Here is a 19,247-nt window from a genome sequence, read left to right on the forward strand (position 1 = left end):
AAGCCCTTTTTGTAGTATGTCAACATCATTGGGAGACTCAATGATTGCACCTAATTTGCAGTCATCGGTGAACATGGTAAGCCACAGGCCATATATTTTCTCCTGGACATCTGAGAAAAAGAAGGTAAAAAGAAAGACAGATGATCCAGATGTCTTTGTGATGGAGAAGTTGCCTCCTACCAAAGTTCCCCGGATGTCTCCATCTCCTTCTGTTCTGGGTACTTCTGCATGATATATCCTGCTTGATCCTCTTTGTCACCTAGGTACAAGTCCTTGGGCAATACTGACTCTGATCTGAGGAGAAGAGCTGGAAGATTCTTCTTGGAGCAGAAGATTTTTAGGCTTTCAGTTGTCCTGCCCAGCATTGGCAATATCCTGTAGATCTTACATATCCCTTTGGGGTCCCACCCATCTAGACTGTGAACACATGATGCCAGGATTCATGAAGACCCAACTGCAGTACGGTGTCATCTCATTTCCCTCTATTCCTAGAGCAGCTAGAAAAGAGATCCTAACATGTTTTAGTGCTGTTCCTCAACTTGATCCAATTTCTGCTCTGGTAGTGTTGGAACCAATATTGCAGCTAAAGCTGGTTCTTTCAATGTCAAAAGATGTTTTTCCTTTGAATTCGATGCCCTCAGTGTCAGTGTGTACCTCAGCCCTGAATCTTTTTGCACTTGGGACCATTAAGGTCAAGGGGCTGGGTGCACAGCCCTCATTCCCGACACAGGCAACCCTGAGGCACTCAACATTCAACTCTTCTTCACCAAAATCATCCCTGGTGACTTTGGCCTCAGAAGCTTCAATGTTGATGCTTGGCACCATCATTTAATGCCAGTGTCGATGTGGTTGATACTGGCAGCCCCAGGCCCAAACACCTCAACTGACAGATCGATGCAGACCTGATCTGAGATGATTTCTTAAAAGAGCAGGTACATGGTTTATCAGTTCTGCCCCTGGGCACCATCAAGTCTGAAGCCTTTGGCTATACATATGCTTTGATTCCTCTGGACAGAGGATTTCATATTCTCAGTCTGAAGAGCTATCTTCCAAGGAGAGTTTAGATGAATCCCCCCCGGGCACTCAAACCAAGAGATGGTGCAAGAAGAAGGAAGCCACTGGACTCCGTTTTGGAGTCTCCCTATCCATACACAGACCTCATTGAAGGGGAATTTCCCCAAATCCCCTCCTAAGGATACCACAATTGGTGAAATTCTGGGATGATAAGGTAATAGAGAATCTTGGTCAATAGATCCCACTCTACAGAGGAATAGACTTTACAGGTGGCCTATAGGTTCTATCACGTAGCAATCTGGGTAGTGCCATTCCCCTGATAAGCTTGAAGACATTGTATGCCCCAGACAGGGTCTAGAAAGAGCTAGATGTGACACAGCCTATTCCCTGAAAACCAGATAAAGTGCTGTGGACTCCCCAAAATAGACAGCAATAGCTGGAGACCCAAATGCCAACTACTGTGCCTCTCTGGTGGCTATGCTCTTGATTTATAATGTAGTGGATGGAGCAACTAGACTGGTAAACTCAGGCATTGCAGTGTGGTGGCAGACCTGACTGTCTCGGTGGATTACTGATCTCTTCGAGACAGCATTCATCAGTGCTCACTATGACAGAACCTGCTATTTTGGGCAAAGGTCAAAGACAAGTTGTTGCAATATGAGCAAGACAGCAAAATGGTCACTGCTTTTGTAGTGAAGTTTTTGTCCCCACAATTTTTTTCCTCAAAAAAAAAACAAAATATTACCCGCAGATATTCAAAAAAGTATGAATTCTGAGTTGACTACCCTGCAGTCATCTTCAAATGTAGCCATGAGACTGCTTTTTAACACAGCAGGTGGTGCATCCTAAGTAGCCGGTACAGACATTATGCTGCATCGTCATGCCTGAATGCGGCTCTGCGACTTTCAGGAAAGTTTTAAAGCTACCTTCATAAATGCCTCATATGATGGCACCACTTTGTTTGGACTGAAAGTCAAAGACATGCTTAAAAGAAGTGAACAGCATGGCAAGATCTTGTCTGCCACTGGAATCCATTTTCAACCTCTCAGATATCATTCTTCTGGAATCAAAGAGGGAAGAAAAATATGATCTAAAAAACCTCAAGGTTTACATCAGGGCACTTCTAGGAATAATCTTCTGATAGGCAGAGGAGGAGGCAGTTCCACAGGACACTGCCCAAGAGGCAGAGGCATTCAGCAAAATCAAGGTTTCTGTGGACCTTTCATAGGATCATAGGAGGTTACTAGGCTAATGGCCCTTGGCCTAGCCAAGTTAACCATTGCTCCCAAGAGTCTTTTATGAGTAGACACTGAATCAGCACCTATTACCCTTATCTAAGAGGGATACAGGTGGAACCCCTAGGGTGAATTTACGGTTTCCCATCCAGTCATCCAAATTACGCTTAAATAGGGTCAACAAAGGACTTTGCTTAACATAGATTGGAAGTCTGTTCCAGAGATGAGGTAACTTTTGTGAGACAAATCTGTTCCTCCAGCAAGTCCTATTGATGTCACATACCAGGTTAAGGTTCCTTGAGCATGTGACACTTGTACCGTTTGACTTGAGAATGTGTAGCATTTCCATTAAGGCAGGGTCAGAGATTGCCATAAATTCAAGGCTCGGGTTGCCCCTGAGCAGTCTGTTTGACACATAGTAAAGAGACAGTGATTTCAGTCTGTCCACATATGACATGCTGGAGACCCTGAATTTTCTTTTTAAGAAACCTTTGTGGGCTGTCCACTTGCTACAGGTGCTTGGAGAGGTACATACCAAAGGGATTATTATATTCTATTACTGGCCTGATGAGGGAGGAGTACACGGGTATTCTAACATCCTTTTTCTGGAAACAATTCCCTTACCTATGAGGTGAGCAATATGGAATGCCCCTCTAATTACTGTGGAGACATGGTGATCAAAGGTAAGGTTGCTATCAACCTGCATGCCCAAGTCTCTCACCAGTGATTGTATGCTTAGGGTATTGCTATTTATGTAGTATTTTGCAGGAACATCACCCTTGCCAAAGGGGATGATGATGCATTTTTTGCATTTAGTTTAAGTCCATGACTCTGGCACCAGTCATTAGTCTGTGTCAGTCCTTATTGCAGGATATTGATGTCATTAGGGACTGAATGGCCGCTCCTAGTTTGCAGTAATCAGCAAACTTTGTCAGCCACAGACCTTTTGTTTTTGCCTGTACTTTGGAGAAGTAAATTCCGAACAGTAGGGGTCCCAGAACAGACCCCAGTGGAACACCACTGGTTACTGGTCTGCTTGTGGAGGTAGAGTCTCCTGTTTTGACTGTAAGAGTTCTGTTGGTGAGCCAGTTTGCAATCCATGTGACAGTATATGGCTTGATACCCAGCTGGGTGAGTTTGTCAGTAATGCCTAAGTAGGGATGGTGTTGAATGCCTTGGCTAAGTCCAGGTAGGCTGTATCCACAGTTTTACACTCATCATGGTCTTTGGTAACTGCCTTGAAGAAGTCCACCATGTTTAGCAGGCATGATATCCCTTTGATGAAGCCAAACTGGGTAGGGTCAAGTGTGTTTGTAGATTACCTATCTCTTTGTTGATAAGGTCAATCCTATTTCTTTGTTGATAAGGTCAATGATGATACACTCCATGGCCTTGCAGATAAGGCTGGTTAGGCTTATGGGTCTATAGTTCCCATGGTCCGTAGATGCACCCCCTTTATGCAAGGGGATAACTCTAGCTGTTCTGCATTTAGCAGGGACGAAACCTGTACTAAGGCTATGGTTGAACAAGCTACCTAGCAGTGTTGCTAATTCCTGTGTTAATCCATTACGAACAGCCTGGGATGTTGTCTTGTCCCATTGAGGCTGTAGTTTTAGCTTTGGAGAGGGTGTTTAAAACTTGCTCCATAGAGATACTAGGTGGGGGACAGATGGTATGGATGCTTTGTGGTATATGTGGCGGGGACAGGGGATTGATTTTTACACTGAATCTGTCAGCCAGCAGGTTGGCTAGATCCACTGGTTCTGTATATGTAGTACCATTAATTACAAGTTCTGTGCAAATCTGGGATTTTCCTTTGAGGTTTCGGATGTAGCTAAAGAATGTCTTATGTTGCTATTTTGGATTCTTGGTAGCTTTAGAGGACTTTACAAGATGTCTTATTTCTTCAAACCAAGACAAAAACTCACAAATAGTAAACGTGCTGCACTCCCCTCACAGTCCAAATGGTAAAACAGTAAAAATAAGGTATCAGAGCGAAACACAGCTGGTAAGTTTTAAAACACATCCAAAGGCAGCAATTCCATCCAGTGTAAGTCTTTTATTGAAACAAACAGATAAATCCAGTAAGCGCTTTCACCCAAGAGGGCTTCATCAGACCATAATGCATCACTGACAACAACTCCTTATATAGTAAAAAAAGGTGCCAAAAACTGAATTCAAACATTTTCTTAAAGTGACAAGATCATAGTCTTATCAAACATCTTATTCTAAAAAAAAAATAATTACATCACCATCTAAAAAATAACAAAAATATATATAAAGAAATATGTGTAAAAGAAAATATATAAAAAAAATATAAAAAACATATAGAAAATACATAAAAAATACACATTTTAATACAAATGCATAAATACTGATAAGAATATGTACTCAACTAATAAATACTCTCATTTCATAAGAACACACATTTTATGTGTCTATTATACACAATATATAATGGTCTTCACCAACTGGTGGACAATTGGTTCTATCTAAGCCTTCTAGACTTCAAAAACGGTTTCAGGGATACCTTGTCATTAAGACCTGGATGAAAGTCAGCCCTAAACCGAATTATCCATTTAGCCTCCTGTGTTTCAGTATGGTTCCTAGTGTCACCACCTCTAGGACCTGTGAATAACATCTCAATGGCTCTAAAGGTGAACATATGTGTGTCACCTCTCTCCAATACATGTTTAGATAGTGCATTGACTGTGGACTTAATTTTAATTTGATAAATGTGTTCAAGTATCCTGTCTCTGAGTTTTCTATCTGTCTTGCCCACATAGAATCCATCACATGCTACACAAGTAGCAAGGTAAACCACATGCTCAGACTGGCAAGTTGCAGTGACCTGGAACTCATAACTCATGCCATTTGAGGGGTGCACAAAATTACCACTGGAATTTATAAAGTGGCAAAAATTACAACTAGTGCAAGGAACTGTTCCAAGGGTATCATAAACATTCTCCTTCCTACCTTTCGTAAGATAATACAACAACTTCTTCAGGTTGGATTTGTTCTTATACACAAAATTTGGTGTATCCCCTACCAACTCTCCACAGTCAGCACCTCCAAGTGCGATCTAATAACGTTTTTAACACTGCCCACATCCTTGGTGTAAAACAGGGGGATCCTGACATTACTGTTTTCCATTGTAACTGTAGGATGCTCTGCTTCTACTTGATCAAAGGCTATTTCCTTAGGATCTGAAAAATATGGGGTAGCCACATCCCTTCTTAAAGTGGAGAGCCCAGCTATTCCCATCTTGATCTGCTCATCCTTGTAATCCCTAGACTTAAATCTCTCACATAGTTTCTCTAATTCAGTTTCAAAGCCTTCCTGTGAGGAGTTATAACGAGAAGTCCTCATGGCTTGACCTCTAATCACATTTTTAAACACATATCCCGGGTGCATGCTATATCTATGCAATAAAGCATTCTGATAGCATGATTTCCTATACACTCCAGTGTTTAACATTCCATTCACTAGTCTCTCTACATACACATCCAAGTAAGAGATCCAAGTGTCTGAAAATACATACGTGAACTTCAAAACACTGGATAAACCATTCACTTGATCAAAAAATAGAGCCAGTTTACCAATGGTCCCTGTCCAGATAAAAAGGTCATCCACAAATTGTCTATAAAAGGAAACCCTCTCACGAAACTCAACCAATTCAAATAAACAATCCTCTTCCCAGGCGGCCATGTAAAGGTTGGCGTAACTATTAGCACAAGAAGTGCCCATAGCTACGCCATCCTTCTGCAAATAATACTGGGAATCAAAACCGAAGATATTATTCTCCAACACTACCTCCAAAAATGAAACTATGAGATCTGTAACATTATCATTCAATCCAGAATGACCCTTAAGGTACTCATACACCCTTTGAACACCTTCTCCATTGGGGATAACCGTGAACAAGGATTGAACATCCATGGTCACCATGAAGTAGCTCAGATCCACGGGTACTCCCTGCATATAGGTTCATAGGTAGGTACTAGGCTATCTGCCCGAGGGCATTTATAAGCTTAGCCAGAGTGTGTCGGCTTTCACTGCCCCATTGATTAATTAACTGAGCCTCTGTCAAGCAGAGCCAATGAAGTGATCCCAGGGGTGTATTTTCTGTTACCCATCCACTCGTCAAGGCTTCTCTTGAAGAGTGTTAGTGAAGGGCTCTGCCTAATGTAGTTAGGAATTTTGTTCCAAAGCATGGGAAGTCTCTGTGACAGGAATCTATCCCTCCAACATGTTCAATTTATTGCTGTGGTGAGGTTAGCTCACTAGAGCGCGTGGCTCGCAGTTACTTGGATTTCTTTAGGTGGAGCATGTCCATCAATTCTGAGCTGGACATGGCTTTGTAAGTCAGGCAGAGATCACCTCTGAGTAAGTGATATGCCACTGAGTAGAGCTGGAGTTTTTTTCAGTTGGGCTGCATAGGACATATGTTTGAGGCCAGTAATCCTCTTGGTGAGGTGCTTTTGTGGTCTTTTCAGCTGTTGGAAGTGTCTTGTGAGGTACATCCCAAATGGGGCATTGTACTCTATGATGGGTCTGATGAGTGACGAGTAGAGGGGCACTATAACCTCTTTATTTCTAGATGCGAACCCCTTAGTAATTAGATGGGCCACATAGAAGGATTTCCTGACTACTTTGGCAATATGATTGTCAAAGGAGAGATTACGATCTACCTGGGTCCCCAGATCTCTTATTATCTCTTCTGTATTAAGGGGGCTGCCGTCTATGTGGTAATTCGTGGGTGTTTTGTTTTTCCCAAACGGGATGACTATGCATTTTATGGCATTTAGCTTGAGGCCATGACTTTGACACCAGGTGTCTTTCTCAGTAAGGCCTTTTTGAAGGATGTCTGTGTCAGCCGGAGAGTCAGTTATGGCTCCCAGTTTGCAGTCATCGGTGAACTTGGTTAGCCATAGTCCTCCTGTGTTTGCCTGTACTTCTGAGAAATATATACCAAACAGTAGGGGTCCCAGAACCAAGCCTTGCGGGACACCACTTGTGACTGGTTTAGAGTTGGACCTGGAGCCCACTGTTCTTACTGTGTGAGTTCTGTCTGTAAGCCAGTTGGCAACCCATCTTGTGATGTAGGGGTTTATGTTCAGGATGGTGAGTTTTTCTATAATACCCGAGTAAGGAATGGTGTTGAACGCCTTGGCGAGATCAAGGTAGGCTACGTGAACCACCTTTCCCTCGTCTATGGCCTTGGAGACTGTCTCGAAGAAGTCAACCAGGTTTAGTAGGCATGATCTGCCCTTAACAAAGCTGAACTGGGTCGGATCAAGTGTTTGGAGGTTCTCAAAGTCTTTGTTAACGAGTTTCATGATGATGCGCTCCATAGCCTTGCAGACCAGGCTAGTCAGGCTTATGGGGTGATAGTTACCAGGGACAGTTGTGGCCCCTCCTTTGTGGAACGGAATCACCATTGCTGTGCACCATTCTATGGGCACATAGCATGTGGAGAGGCTGAAGTTGAACAGCGTGTTTAGGTGTGGGGTTAGTTCGTTCTGTAGTTCGTGCAAGACGCAACCTGGGACACCATCTGGCCCCATTGATGCTGTGTATTTGGCTTTTGAAAGGGCTGTTTTCACCTGTGCTTCTGTGATTTCCGGGATACTACACTTTTCCGGTATTGTTGTGGGCCCTTTTGAAGGTGAGAGGGAGGTGAAGTTTGCACTGAATCTATCTGCCAGGATGTTGGCAATATCAGTAGGTTCAGTATATTTTGTGCTATTTTGCACTAGCTCAGAGCATATCTGCGAGTTGCCACTTAGATTCTTGACATAGCTAAAGAAGGCTTTGTGATTATCTTTTGAATCCTTGGCTATTTTTCTTTCGAAGTTAGCCTGGGATGATTTTATGAGGGACCTTAGTTTCTTACTGATACTGATCAGGCATGTCTTTCCTTCTTTTGTTGTATAACATGTTTATGGCAGGGGTCCACCAGACTGGTTTCCTTCTCTTAGGGGAGTGAGTCTTGGTTTTGCTAGGGATGGCACAATCCATGTATCCTTGCAGGTACTCATAGAGTGCAATTGTAAAGGATTCAGCATCTTGGGCAGTGTTATCCTTTAGTGTGGGGGCTGTGAAACTCAACACCTCTGCCTTAAGTAAGGTGAAGTTTGCTTTAGAAAAGTTTTTCACTGTGGTTTCCTTGGTTGGGGGGTGGTGGTGGGATGTGGACATACAGGGTGATTAGTTTATGGTCTGATCTAACCAGTGACGGGTTGACCTCCGGGACGGAACACCTGTTGCCCATGTTGGTGATGACCAGTTCCAATATATTGTGGCCTCTGGTAGGGGAGTTTACCAGCTGATCCAGGGCATTTGAGTTGATAAATTCCAGGAAGCGCTGAGCCTGGGAGTTTGTACTCAAGTAGTTTTCCCAGTTAATGGTAGGGTAATTGAAATTGCCCAATATCAGGGTGTTTGGTAGGACCTTCATGTATTCTAGTGTCTCCAGAAAGGCGGAGTGGTGGTCCTGGGTCCTGGAGGGTGATCTGTAGCAGGTCACAATTTTCATTGCAGATTTGCCCGATGTTAGTTGCACATGGATGATCTCAGAGGTATCATGCTGCTCCACTAACCTGGAGGTGTGTATATCCTTGATGAATATGGATACACCCCCTCCTTTTGCGTTTCGGTCAGTGTTCTGTGGCCGAAATGTGTGGTATGAGTTGTAGCCCAGCAGTGCTGGAGTGCTCTCTGGAGCCTTGAACCAGGTTTCAGTTACTACACAGATGTCGACGTTCTCAATACTTAGGAGTGCTTCGAGTGCATGCATTTTGAGATTCAAACTCCTGGCGTTGAGTAGCATAACCCTCATTTTTTTACTTGTGCTGTTTACGGAGGTGGGTTTGAATTTTGAGCCTTGCCTAAAAAAGGCACAATGGGGGCAGCAAGAGCCTTGGCCAGTATTCGAAAGCTAAGGGGTGACAGGTGCAAGCCATCTCTTGCGAAACAACGTGGCCTGTCGAGCATGTCATCCCAGGCTGACAGACACTTGATCCCCTTTGAATGACACCAGAAGCTTAGCAAATTGTTGAAATTTATCATTTTTTTCTTTATACTGAGTTATCATTCTTGGTGAAGGCAGGATACTACTCAGGGTCAGGGTCATACCCGCCTGGGCTACATGATCAGAGAGCTTTTCCATGTCTCTTTTCATGTAGTCCAGGGAGGTACGTCTCGGGTCATTCACACCAACATGAACAATGACAGAGTCATATTTGTACTTGTATGTTCATATAGATCAAGAAGAAACTGTTTAGTGTCCCTTAACACATATTTATTGGAGTCAACTACTGGTCGTAGATATTTTTCAACATAGATTGAAAAAGGTTCCATAGACCACCTTCTACCTGACACAATGGGCCTCATAGGAGGCTTCTGAGCATCCTTGTGTATCTTGGGGAGGCCCTGCATCAAAGGTATGAGGGGGTCACTAACCATTAAATAATCATACAATCCTTCAGTAATGTTATGACTTTTAAGTAAATCATCTAACATCATAGAAATCCTTTATATGTGCAGATCGACCATGTCCCGTTCTATGGCAAGATAAAACTTCTCATCTCTTAGCATATCTTTCATAGCTCCATCATAAAACGTTTGGTCCATAACTACCACACTACCCCCCTTGTCAGCAGGTCTAATAGCTAACATATAGTCATTTCTCAGGTCCATCAGAGCTCTCCTCTGTCTGAGGGTCAAATTCCCTCTTCCCCTTCTGTTGTTATTGCATTCATCTCTCATTCTATTCAGGTCATTCCCTACTAGCCTACTAAAGGCTGCTACAAGGGGTGGTGCACTAGGAACATAGAGGCTGGGTTTCTAAAACCGCCTTGCATGTGTACTAAATGCCCTATCCTTAAATTCTAGCTTCAAACATAAACTCCTGATAAACATTCTAAAATCAACTATTGTGTCAGTAAAATCACCATAACAAGTAGGTATAAACGTAAGCCATCTGGACAAGACAGCAGTCTCATCCTCAGTCAGGGAACATGAAGAAATATTAACTATTAAAGTGTCCCTGCTTTCCCCCACATCTTCTTCAAACTGTGGTTGGTCTGGGACTCGGCAGACAACTTCCTCTTCTGCCTGCCCCTGCTCATAGACCTCTTCCTCCCCCCTCCTCCCCTGTATAAACCATTGATGTGGAAAGGACAGTGTACATTATGCACTTTAGTAGGCTGTTCACCAGCCTGTTTATTAATATGTTCTACATTATTCACTTTCCTACGAACACTAGGTTGTTGCATACCATCCACATTCACTCAGCTGACAGTTTCTATACCATTACAGTTTGAACCTGAAGGTCCCGCTGACTCTAATGGAGTGGCATTATCAAACACAGGTTCATTCACATTCATGTGCAAAGCAGCATCAAACATATTGACATTACTATCAACATTCTGGATGTTACCAGAGCGTAACTTCCCTTTATCAGGGATATTAGTAACACTCTGGGCCTCAGGCCCTATAGTCCGACCAACATTTGCACTATTTACAGTATCTACTCTGGGCCAAGTAAAGACCTGACCCAGCCTAAATTCTTTAATGTCTCTCTGAAGTTTATGCCGCTTTTGCTCAAAAAAACGTTTTTCATAGAGCAACACACTGTCTCTTGTGGATCCAACCACTGTTTTTACCACTGTCGTTGGAAACCGGTCTATAACTTCTGCTGGTTCCTAAATGAAATCCGCAGTGCATCCTCTTCGGATGCAAAAAATACATTAAGGAGAGCCATATACTTAAGGCTTACCTCAATATTTAACTGCTGCCATCTATACAAAAGTTCCGGATACACTGTTCCTGTCGTTGGCATATTCAGGGCCCTAAGTCCTCTTGGTATAATCCTCCTCTGTAGACACATCTCAAAGTGTTGGTGTTGAATTTGAAGTCTCCTCAGCTTCATAAAGTCACCTTCCAGCTTCTCTGCAGATGAACAGAGCTCTACTCGATCAAATGCCTCTTCAGGCGCATTTATGACATCATCGTTGGCCCCTCCATAGAGGAGTAGTGGATTTGTAGTCCCAGAGAAGCAAGATGTCTTATTTGCCTGTTTAAGTTGAGGAGGGAGTACTTTCAGGTTTGAGACCATAACTTCTTATTCTTAGACAGCAGTTTCTTCCTCTTACTGTATAGCCTGTTAATGGCTGATGTCCACCAGGTGGGTTTGTTCTTCCTTGAGGATCTTGCTTTCATCCTATCAGGAGTTAATACAATTGTATAGATGCTCGTATAAAGCATTAGTGTATATCCCAGCATAGGTAACCTCTCCATCAGTGGAGGGAGGGGGTATGAAGCTATTTATGCCTTCATGTTAAGAGATCATGTCATAATTGGCCTTGGAGAAGTTTTTTTGTCTGGTTGCTGCTTTGGTGGCGGGGTTTGGTGCTATTTATTTTATTTATTTTGCATTTGTTTACCAGGGAGGCATGACTGGACAGAGCTGTCTGTTTTCAGCAGAGCCCCTGGGAGTTGTTACCTCCAACGAGACTGATTTGTGGCCAGAGCTCAACAGGGAGGACAGCATACTTGGAGTGTTACATTGATCCCCCATGCTGGTGAGAACTAGATCCAGAATGTTTGAGTCCCTTGTGGGAGTGTCAACCAGCTGATCCAGGACATTGGAGTTAAGTGTAGGAACCTTTAAGTGGGAGTGTTAGTACAATTATAAATAATCCAATCAATGGATGAGTAATTAAAGTCACCCAAAACCAGGGTGTTTGGTTGTAACTTGATTGACTCAAGTAAATTGAGGTAGGCTGAGTGGGTGTCATGGTTCATGGAGGGGATCCTGCAGCTGGCAATGATTTGAAGAGGGGTCTTACCAACAGCTGCACTTGGAGTAATTCATGAGAATCACCTGTTTAACCAGTCTAGAGAGGTGTATTTGTCTTTTATGAATATTGATACACCACCTCCTTTAGTTCTCACACCTTCACTTTGAGGTCTGAACTTGTGGAAGGAATTTTAACCCGTTAAGGCTGGGGTGCTTTCCACAGCCTTAAATCAGGTCTCCGCGACTTCAGCATCTTCCAAAGTAAAGACTGCTTCCAGTGAGTGCAGTTTCAGATTTAGACTCCTAGTGTTGAGCAGCATAACCTTGAGTTTGGTTTTTGATGGTCTTTTGACATTGGGAGTTTTGTCCTTGTGACACTGCCTAAAAAGGCACTATGGGGGTGGCAAGATCCTTAGCCAGTAAACAAAAATCACAGAGGTGACAGATGAAGACCATCTCTGGCAAAGCATTGAGGTCTGTTGGTCATGTCATCCCAGGATGACAGGTTCTGGATCCCCTTAGAATGACACCAGAAACTAAGTCAATTATTGAAGTCAATCATTTTTTGTTTGTATTGAGGCATCATCCTGGGTGAAAGTAAAATGCTGCTGAAGGCTAGGGAAATACCGCCTGGGCCACATATTCAGAGAGCTAAATCTTGTCACTGTTCATATAGTCCAGAGCTCAATCATGTCTCTCTTCATGTAGTCCATTTTCACAGAGAAACTTTATCAGTGTACCTGAATACTTCACTGACTGCTGCACTCTGGATGCTGTTGGGGGATGCTTCTTCTTATACCCTTTAGCCTGGCAAAATTTAACTTCAGATGCATGGGTGCTAAGAATCATTACCAGAGGTTATACACAATACCCTTTTTTGGAGCCCCCAAGAATAAAACAAAAGATTCTTAACAGTCCAACCAATCAGTTGGAATCTGCTGCAACAGAAGTTCAAAAGCTGCTGGAAAAGAGTCGTCCAACTGATGCCCCAAGATCATTTAGAATCCAGTGTCTGTCGATTCAAGGTTTTTTTTTAGTACCAAAAAAGACCAGAGATCTAATGCCAATTTTGGATCTCAGCAGTTTGAATCAATCTGTAAAACACACAAAATTTTGGATGGTCACAGGGAAGTCTGTTCTGCTCAGAAAGGACAATTGGATGTGCTCTACAGATCACCATGAAGCTTACTATCACATAAAGATCCAGCGGCAGTCTAAGAGTTTCCTCCATTTCTGGCTGAAAGACAATCCCTACCAATTAAGAGAGCTGCTGTTTGGTCTCACCACAGCCCCCCTGGGTGTTCACTAAGATAATGGCAGCTGTGACAGCCTATCTCAGGCTTCAAGGGATCCAATTATTCCCATATCTAGACAACTGGCTTCTAACTGCTGCCTCCAAGGATCTACTTCTAGCATATTAGTCAGTCCTGTTACACCTATTGATCCACTTGGGCATCTCTATAAACGCCAATAAGAGCAAACTTCCACCTACCCAGTCCATAGGATTCATAGGCTGCCACAGACACAGTATATCAGATAGCAAAACTGCCCTCAGCACAGGTTAAATCAATCAGATCAGTTGCTGTTCAGGTTATAAATAATCCTAGCCCCCAGGCTCAACTGATATTATGACTCCTAGATCTAATGGCTTCCTCCATTGTGATGGTTCTTTTAGCCAGATATTAAATGAGAGTTCTACAGTGAACACTAGGTGTACAGTGGTCTTAGAAAATTAACCCCCTTCACTTCAGAATACATACCATGGAGATCTGTAGGAACCACATTTATTATGGATTTTGACTGACTTAATTACTCAAGGCAGACTCTTCCGTCTTCCGATACCCAAAGCCACAGTGACCACTGATGCATCCCTTCTTGAGGGGTGGGGGTAGGGCATTTTGAAGGGAGATCATTCCAGGGAATGTGATCTTTTATAGAGACCAACCTTCACATCAACATTTTGGTGTTAAGATCAGTCTCCCTTATGTGGCAGGCACTTCAGGACCATTTACCCAAGGATGTGATTGCCATACATTCAGACAATATGCCAGTGATTTGGTACATTAACAAACAAGGTGGAATCCAGCCATGCTCTCTTTGCTGAGAAGCCATGAGAATCTGCCAAAGGGCAATGTCTTTGAACTGTTTTTTAGTAGCAGTGCATGTACCTGGGATGTCCAACATCCTGCCGAACAAACTGAGCGGAACTATACTACTGCTTTACAAGTGGTCCTCAACAAAACAGTAGCAGCAGAGATCTTTAGCTGCTGGGGCCTACCTTGCTGCAACATTTTTGCTTCTTGCCTAAACAATAAATGTAGAGGTTACTTTGCCCTTATCCCTCCACATGGTCAGTCACCTAAAGATGTTCTCATCCATCCGTGGCCCTCAGGTCTCCTTTATGCCTTTCCCCCAGTTCTTCTTATCACCAAGTTCATTCAGAAAGCAATGGAGTGCAAGAACAGGGTAATCCTCATTGCCCCCTTCTGGCCTCAGCAGGTATGGTTCCCTTTTCTTTGGCCTCACCTGGTTCACCCACCATCGGTGCTGGATCCATTCCTGGATCTCCTCACACACCCCTCCAGACTGCCTCAACTGGACATAAAGACCATAAAACTAACCGTATGGTTTCTCCAATTCTAACATTTGCCAGAGATGGCAGGCTTGCCTTCCAGTAGTGCGAATCATATCTTCCTTGCAAAGGAATTCCACAAAAAAGACTTACAAGAGTAAATGGAAGCGTTCTCCATCTAGGCATCCGCTAAATGACTTAGACCTCTTTTCAGCACCATTTCCAAAAATGTTAGAATTTCTTTTGAGACTTTTCATGGCTGGGTCAAGTTATGCAACAATCAAAGTACAATTGGCAGGTTTTTTAAATTTCCACATAGGTTTCAACAATGCTTTCATTGCTTCCCTCATAATTTCCAAGAAACACAAGCAAACTCCACCCCCCCCAACACAACCCAAATGACACATAGCCCACAAACTCAGTGTGTCACTCAACCACAGCCCATAAGGCATAACAACGTACCCAACACTCTAGTCATAGGTGACTCTATAGTCAGGCACACTGATGTTCCACTCACCAAGCTAAACAAGGAGAAAGTTACTGTCAGCTGCCTGTCGGGTGCCAGGATCCACCACATAATGCATGCACTCATGTCACTCCCAACAAGTACAAATATGACTCTTTCATTGTCCATGTTGGTGTGAATGACCTGAGACATACCTCCCTGGACTACATGAAAAGAGACATGGAGGAGCTCTCCGATCTTGCAGCCCAGGCAGGTATGACCCTAGCCCTGAGTAGCATCCTGCCATAATCCAGAACGATATCACAATACAAGGACAAAATGATTGACTTCAACAATTGGCTAAGCTTCTGGTATCATTCTAAGGGGATCCAGTATTTGTCTGGCTGGGATGACATGATCGACAGACCACGATGCTTTGCCAGAGATAGCCTGCACCTGTCGCCCTTGGGATTCCACATACTGGCTAAGGCTCTTGCCACCCCTATAGTGCCTTTTTTAGGCAAGGTTCAAATGACAAATTCATCACCGTAACAGGTACAAGCAAGCAAAATCTGAGGGTAATGCTAATCAATGCTAGAAGTCTAAACCTCAAAATGCACTCATTCGAGGCACTCCTTAAAATGGAGAACATTGACAGCTGTGCAGTGACAGAGACCTGGTTCAAAGCACCAGAGAGTACTTCTGCATTACCAGGCTATAATTCATACCACACCTTTTGGCCATCTAACCCAGACCAAAGCACTAAAGGCAGAGGCGTGTCCATATTCATTAAGGATATCCACACCTCCAGGCTAGTTGCACAGCATAATGCATCCGAGATTATCCAAGTGCAACTAACTCTGGGCAAGACCACAATCCAAATTGTAGCTTGCTATAGACCCCCCACCATGCCCCAGGATTCCCACTCCTTATTTCTTGATACACTGGAAAATGTTAGGGTACAACCCAACACCCTAATAATGGGCGATTTCAACTACCCCACCATTAACTGGGAAAACTACTCATGTACCAACTCTTTTGCTCAACGTTTTCTGGAATTCATAAATTCCAATGCCTTGGATCAACTTATTCACACCCCCACCAGGGGCAACAATATCCTGGACCTGGTCATTACCAACATGGGCGACCGGTGTTCCACACCAGAGGTCAATTCCTCATTGGTCAGATCCAACCACAAGCTAATCACCCTAGACATCCACATCCCACCCCCACCCCCCATTAGGGAAACCACTGTAAAAAACTTCTCCAAAGCCAACTTCACATTTAAGACAGAAGTGGCAAACTTCATGACACCCATGCAGATGGACAATAGAGGTACAACTGCTGAATCCTACACAAATGCACTTTATAAGCACTTCCACAAGGGCATGGATTGTGCTATCCCTAACAGAACCAAGATGCTATCCTCCAAAAAAAGGAAGCCAATCTGGTGGTCCTCTGCCATAAACAAACTCTACAACAGAAGAAAGAAACTGTTGCAAAAAAGAGTAAAATCCCATGACTGGAGGAACTCCCTGGTCAGCCTCAGTAAGAAGCTGAGATCCCTCATAAAATCCTCCAAAGCTAGTTACGAAAACAAAATTGCCATTGACTCTAAAGGCAACCACAAAGCATTCTATAGCTATGTCAAGAATCTCAATGGCAACACTCAGATCTGCTCTGAGTTGCAGCACAATGGCACTAAATATACAGAACCAACTGATATTGCCAACATCCTGGCAGATAGGTTCAGTGCTAACTTTACCCCCTCACCCCCTAGAGGGCCCATCTCTATACCAGAAGAATGCAAAGTTCCTGTAATAATGGCTGCACAGGTAAAAAACACACTCTCCAAAGCCAAGAACATAGCATCCATGGGACCTGACAATATCCCAGGCTGCATTCTACACGAACTACAGAATGAACTGGCACCCCACCTAAGTACTATGTTCAGTCATAGCCTCACCTCAGGCTTTGTGCCCACTGAATGGCACACCGTGATGGTTATCCCACTCCACAAATGGGGAGCCACGACGGACCCTGGGAACTACCGTCCCATTAGCCTGACGAGCCTGGTCTGCAAGGCCATGGAACGTATCATCATGGAACTCATAAACAAAGACATTGGTAATCTCCAAACTCTGGACCCCACCCAGTTCGGGTTTGTAAAAGGCAGATCATGCCTCCTAAACCTGATAGACTTCTTTGAAGCAGTCACCAAAGCCATAGATGAGGGTAAGGTGGTTCACACAGCCTATCTAGATCTCGCTAAAGTCTTTCAGCACCATCCCCCACTCTGGAATTATAGATAAATGCACTAAACTAGGTATAAATCCCTATGTCATAAGATGGGTTGCCAACTGGCTCAAGGACACAACCCACACTGTGAAAGTAGCAAACCCCAAATCCGACTTCAGACCAGTGACAAGTGAAGTACCACAGGGTTCAGTCCTGGGTCCTCTCCTGTCTGGTATCTACTTCTCTGAAGTACAGGCTAACACAGGTCTTTGGCTAACAAAGTTTGCAGATGACTGCAGACTAGGAGCAATAATTGAAACTCCTAACAATGTTGACATCCTACAAAAGGGCCTCACTGAGACAGATGCCTGGTGTCAAATCTATGGCCTGAAGCGCAATGCCAAAAAGTGCATTGTCATCCCCTTTGGTAAAAACTCTGTACCCATGAACTACCACATAGGTGGTAGTCTACTTAACACTGAAAGTGTGATGAGACCTTGGGACACAAGTGGACAGTAGTCTCTTCTTTGATAATCACATCACCACAGTGGTCAGAAAATCCTTCTACATGGCACACCTCATCACAAACGTTTTCTCATCCAAAAAAAAAGAGGTCATTGTTCCCCTCTACTCATCACTCATAAGACCCATTCTAGAGTACAACGCCCCTTTTGGTATGTACCTCACAAGACATCTACAACAACTGGAAAGGCCACAGAAATACCTCACAAAGAGGATTACTGTCCTCAAACAGATGCCCTACGCAGACTGTCTCAAAAAACTCCAGCTTTACTCCATTGCATATCACCTACTCAGAGGAGATCTCTGCCTAATATACAAAACTATGTCAAACCCAGAGCTGTTGGACATGCTCCACTTAAAGAAATCCCAGTCCCTTCAAGCTACATGCCATAGGGACCTTAACCTTGTCACCACAATAAACAGAACATGCTGGAGGGATAGATTCCTGTCCCAGAGACTTCCCATACTCTGGAGCAGAGTACCTATCTATGTCAAACAGAGCTCCTCATTAGCACTTTTCAAGAAAAATCTTGATGATTGGATGAGAAATACGAAATTCACCCAGGGGATCACTTCTGTGGCTCTGCTCGACAGGGGCACAGGAAAATAATTTTTTTTGGGTGGCGAATGCCAGAGTACCTTTTTGGCTAGGCTTATATAGGCCCTAGGGCCAATAGCCTAGTACCTACCTATGAACCTATGAAGAGGTACCTTTTTATTGAGACCCCCAGTTAGTAATCCTATCCCTCCCTGGGAGGTCACCATTTTGCTTCAGTCTTTAACCCAGAAACCCTTTGAACCAGCAGCATCCACAGATATGAAGTTTCTTTCTTTCATAGAAGACTGTATTTCTGTTTGCCATTACTTCTATTAAGTGAGTGTCAGAACTTCAGGCACTCTAATTTAAGGCCCCCTTCCTGGTCTTTTATAAAGATAAAGTGTATTTGAGAACAAATCCTTCCTTTCTCCCATGTGGTTTCTGAAACAAATTTAAACCAACAGTTTTCTTCCCCGGTTTTTCCAACAAAGGAGAAATAGATATATGCACACACACAATAACTTTTTAAGACCAGTTTAGCAAACGGAATCTGAGGTATTTCAGGCAGGAGAAGGGAATTGTAGGTAGAGAGGAGTTAGAGCTTTCGGATCCAAAACTTTGATATATGGCACCGAGGTTAGATCCGTCCAGTTCTGACAACCCACATGTTGAATCAGATGAAAAGAAGACAGCACAGATCTATCATTATGGTAAGTTCAAAACTTTTGTTTAGTTTCATATAGCATTAAAATTAAGCATAGATAGATTTTTTTAAATCAGTTTAGATAGCTTCTTGTTCAACTTTTTTTTAACTGTGCTGTTTTAGAACCTTTTAGTAGGATTCATATTTACATATATGCTTATTTAGATACTCTTTA

At 43.3% G+C, this 19,247-nt stretch overlaps 1 protein-coding gene across 1 annotated transcript in view; it reads left to right on the forward strand.

Moving 5' to 3' along the window:
* CFAP43 (cilia and flagella associated protein 43) overlaps nucleotides 1-19,247 on the forward strand; it is a 3,581,735-nt gene that overhangs the window by 2,743,682 nt on the left and 818,806 nt on the right. The gene's annotated exons all lie outside the window — the stretch shown is intronic.

Source organism: Protopterus annectens, chromosome 14.part0 (genome assembly GCF_019279795.1).
Source record: "Protopterus annectens isolate FY-2018-M chromosome 14.part0, PAN1.0, whole genome shotgun sequence".
NCBI classification, from domain to species: domain Eukaryota; kingdom Metazoa; phylum Chordata; order Ceratodontiformes; family Protopteridae; genus Protopterus; species Protopterus annectens.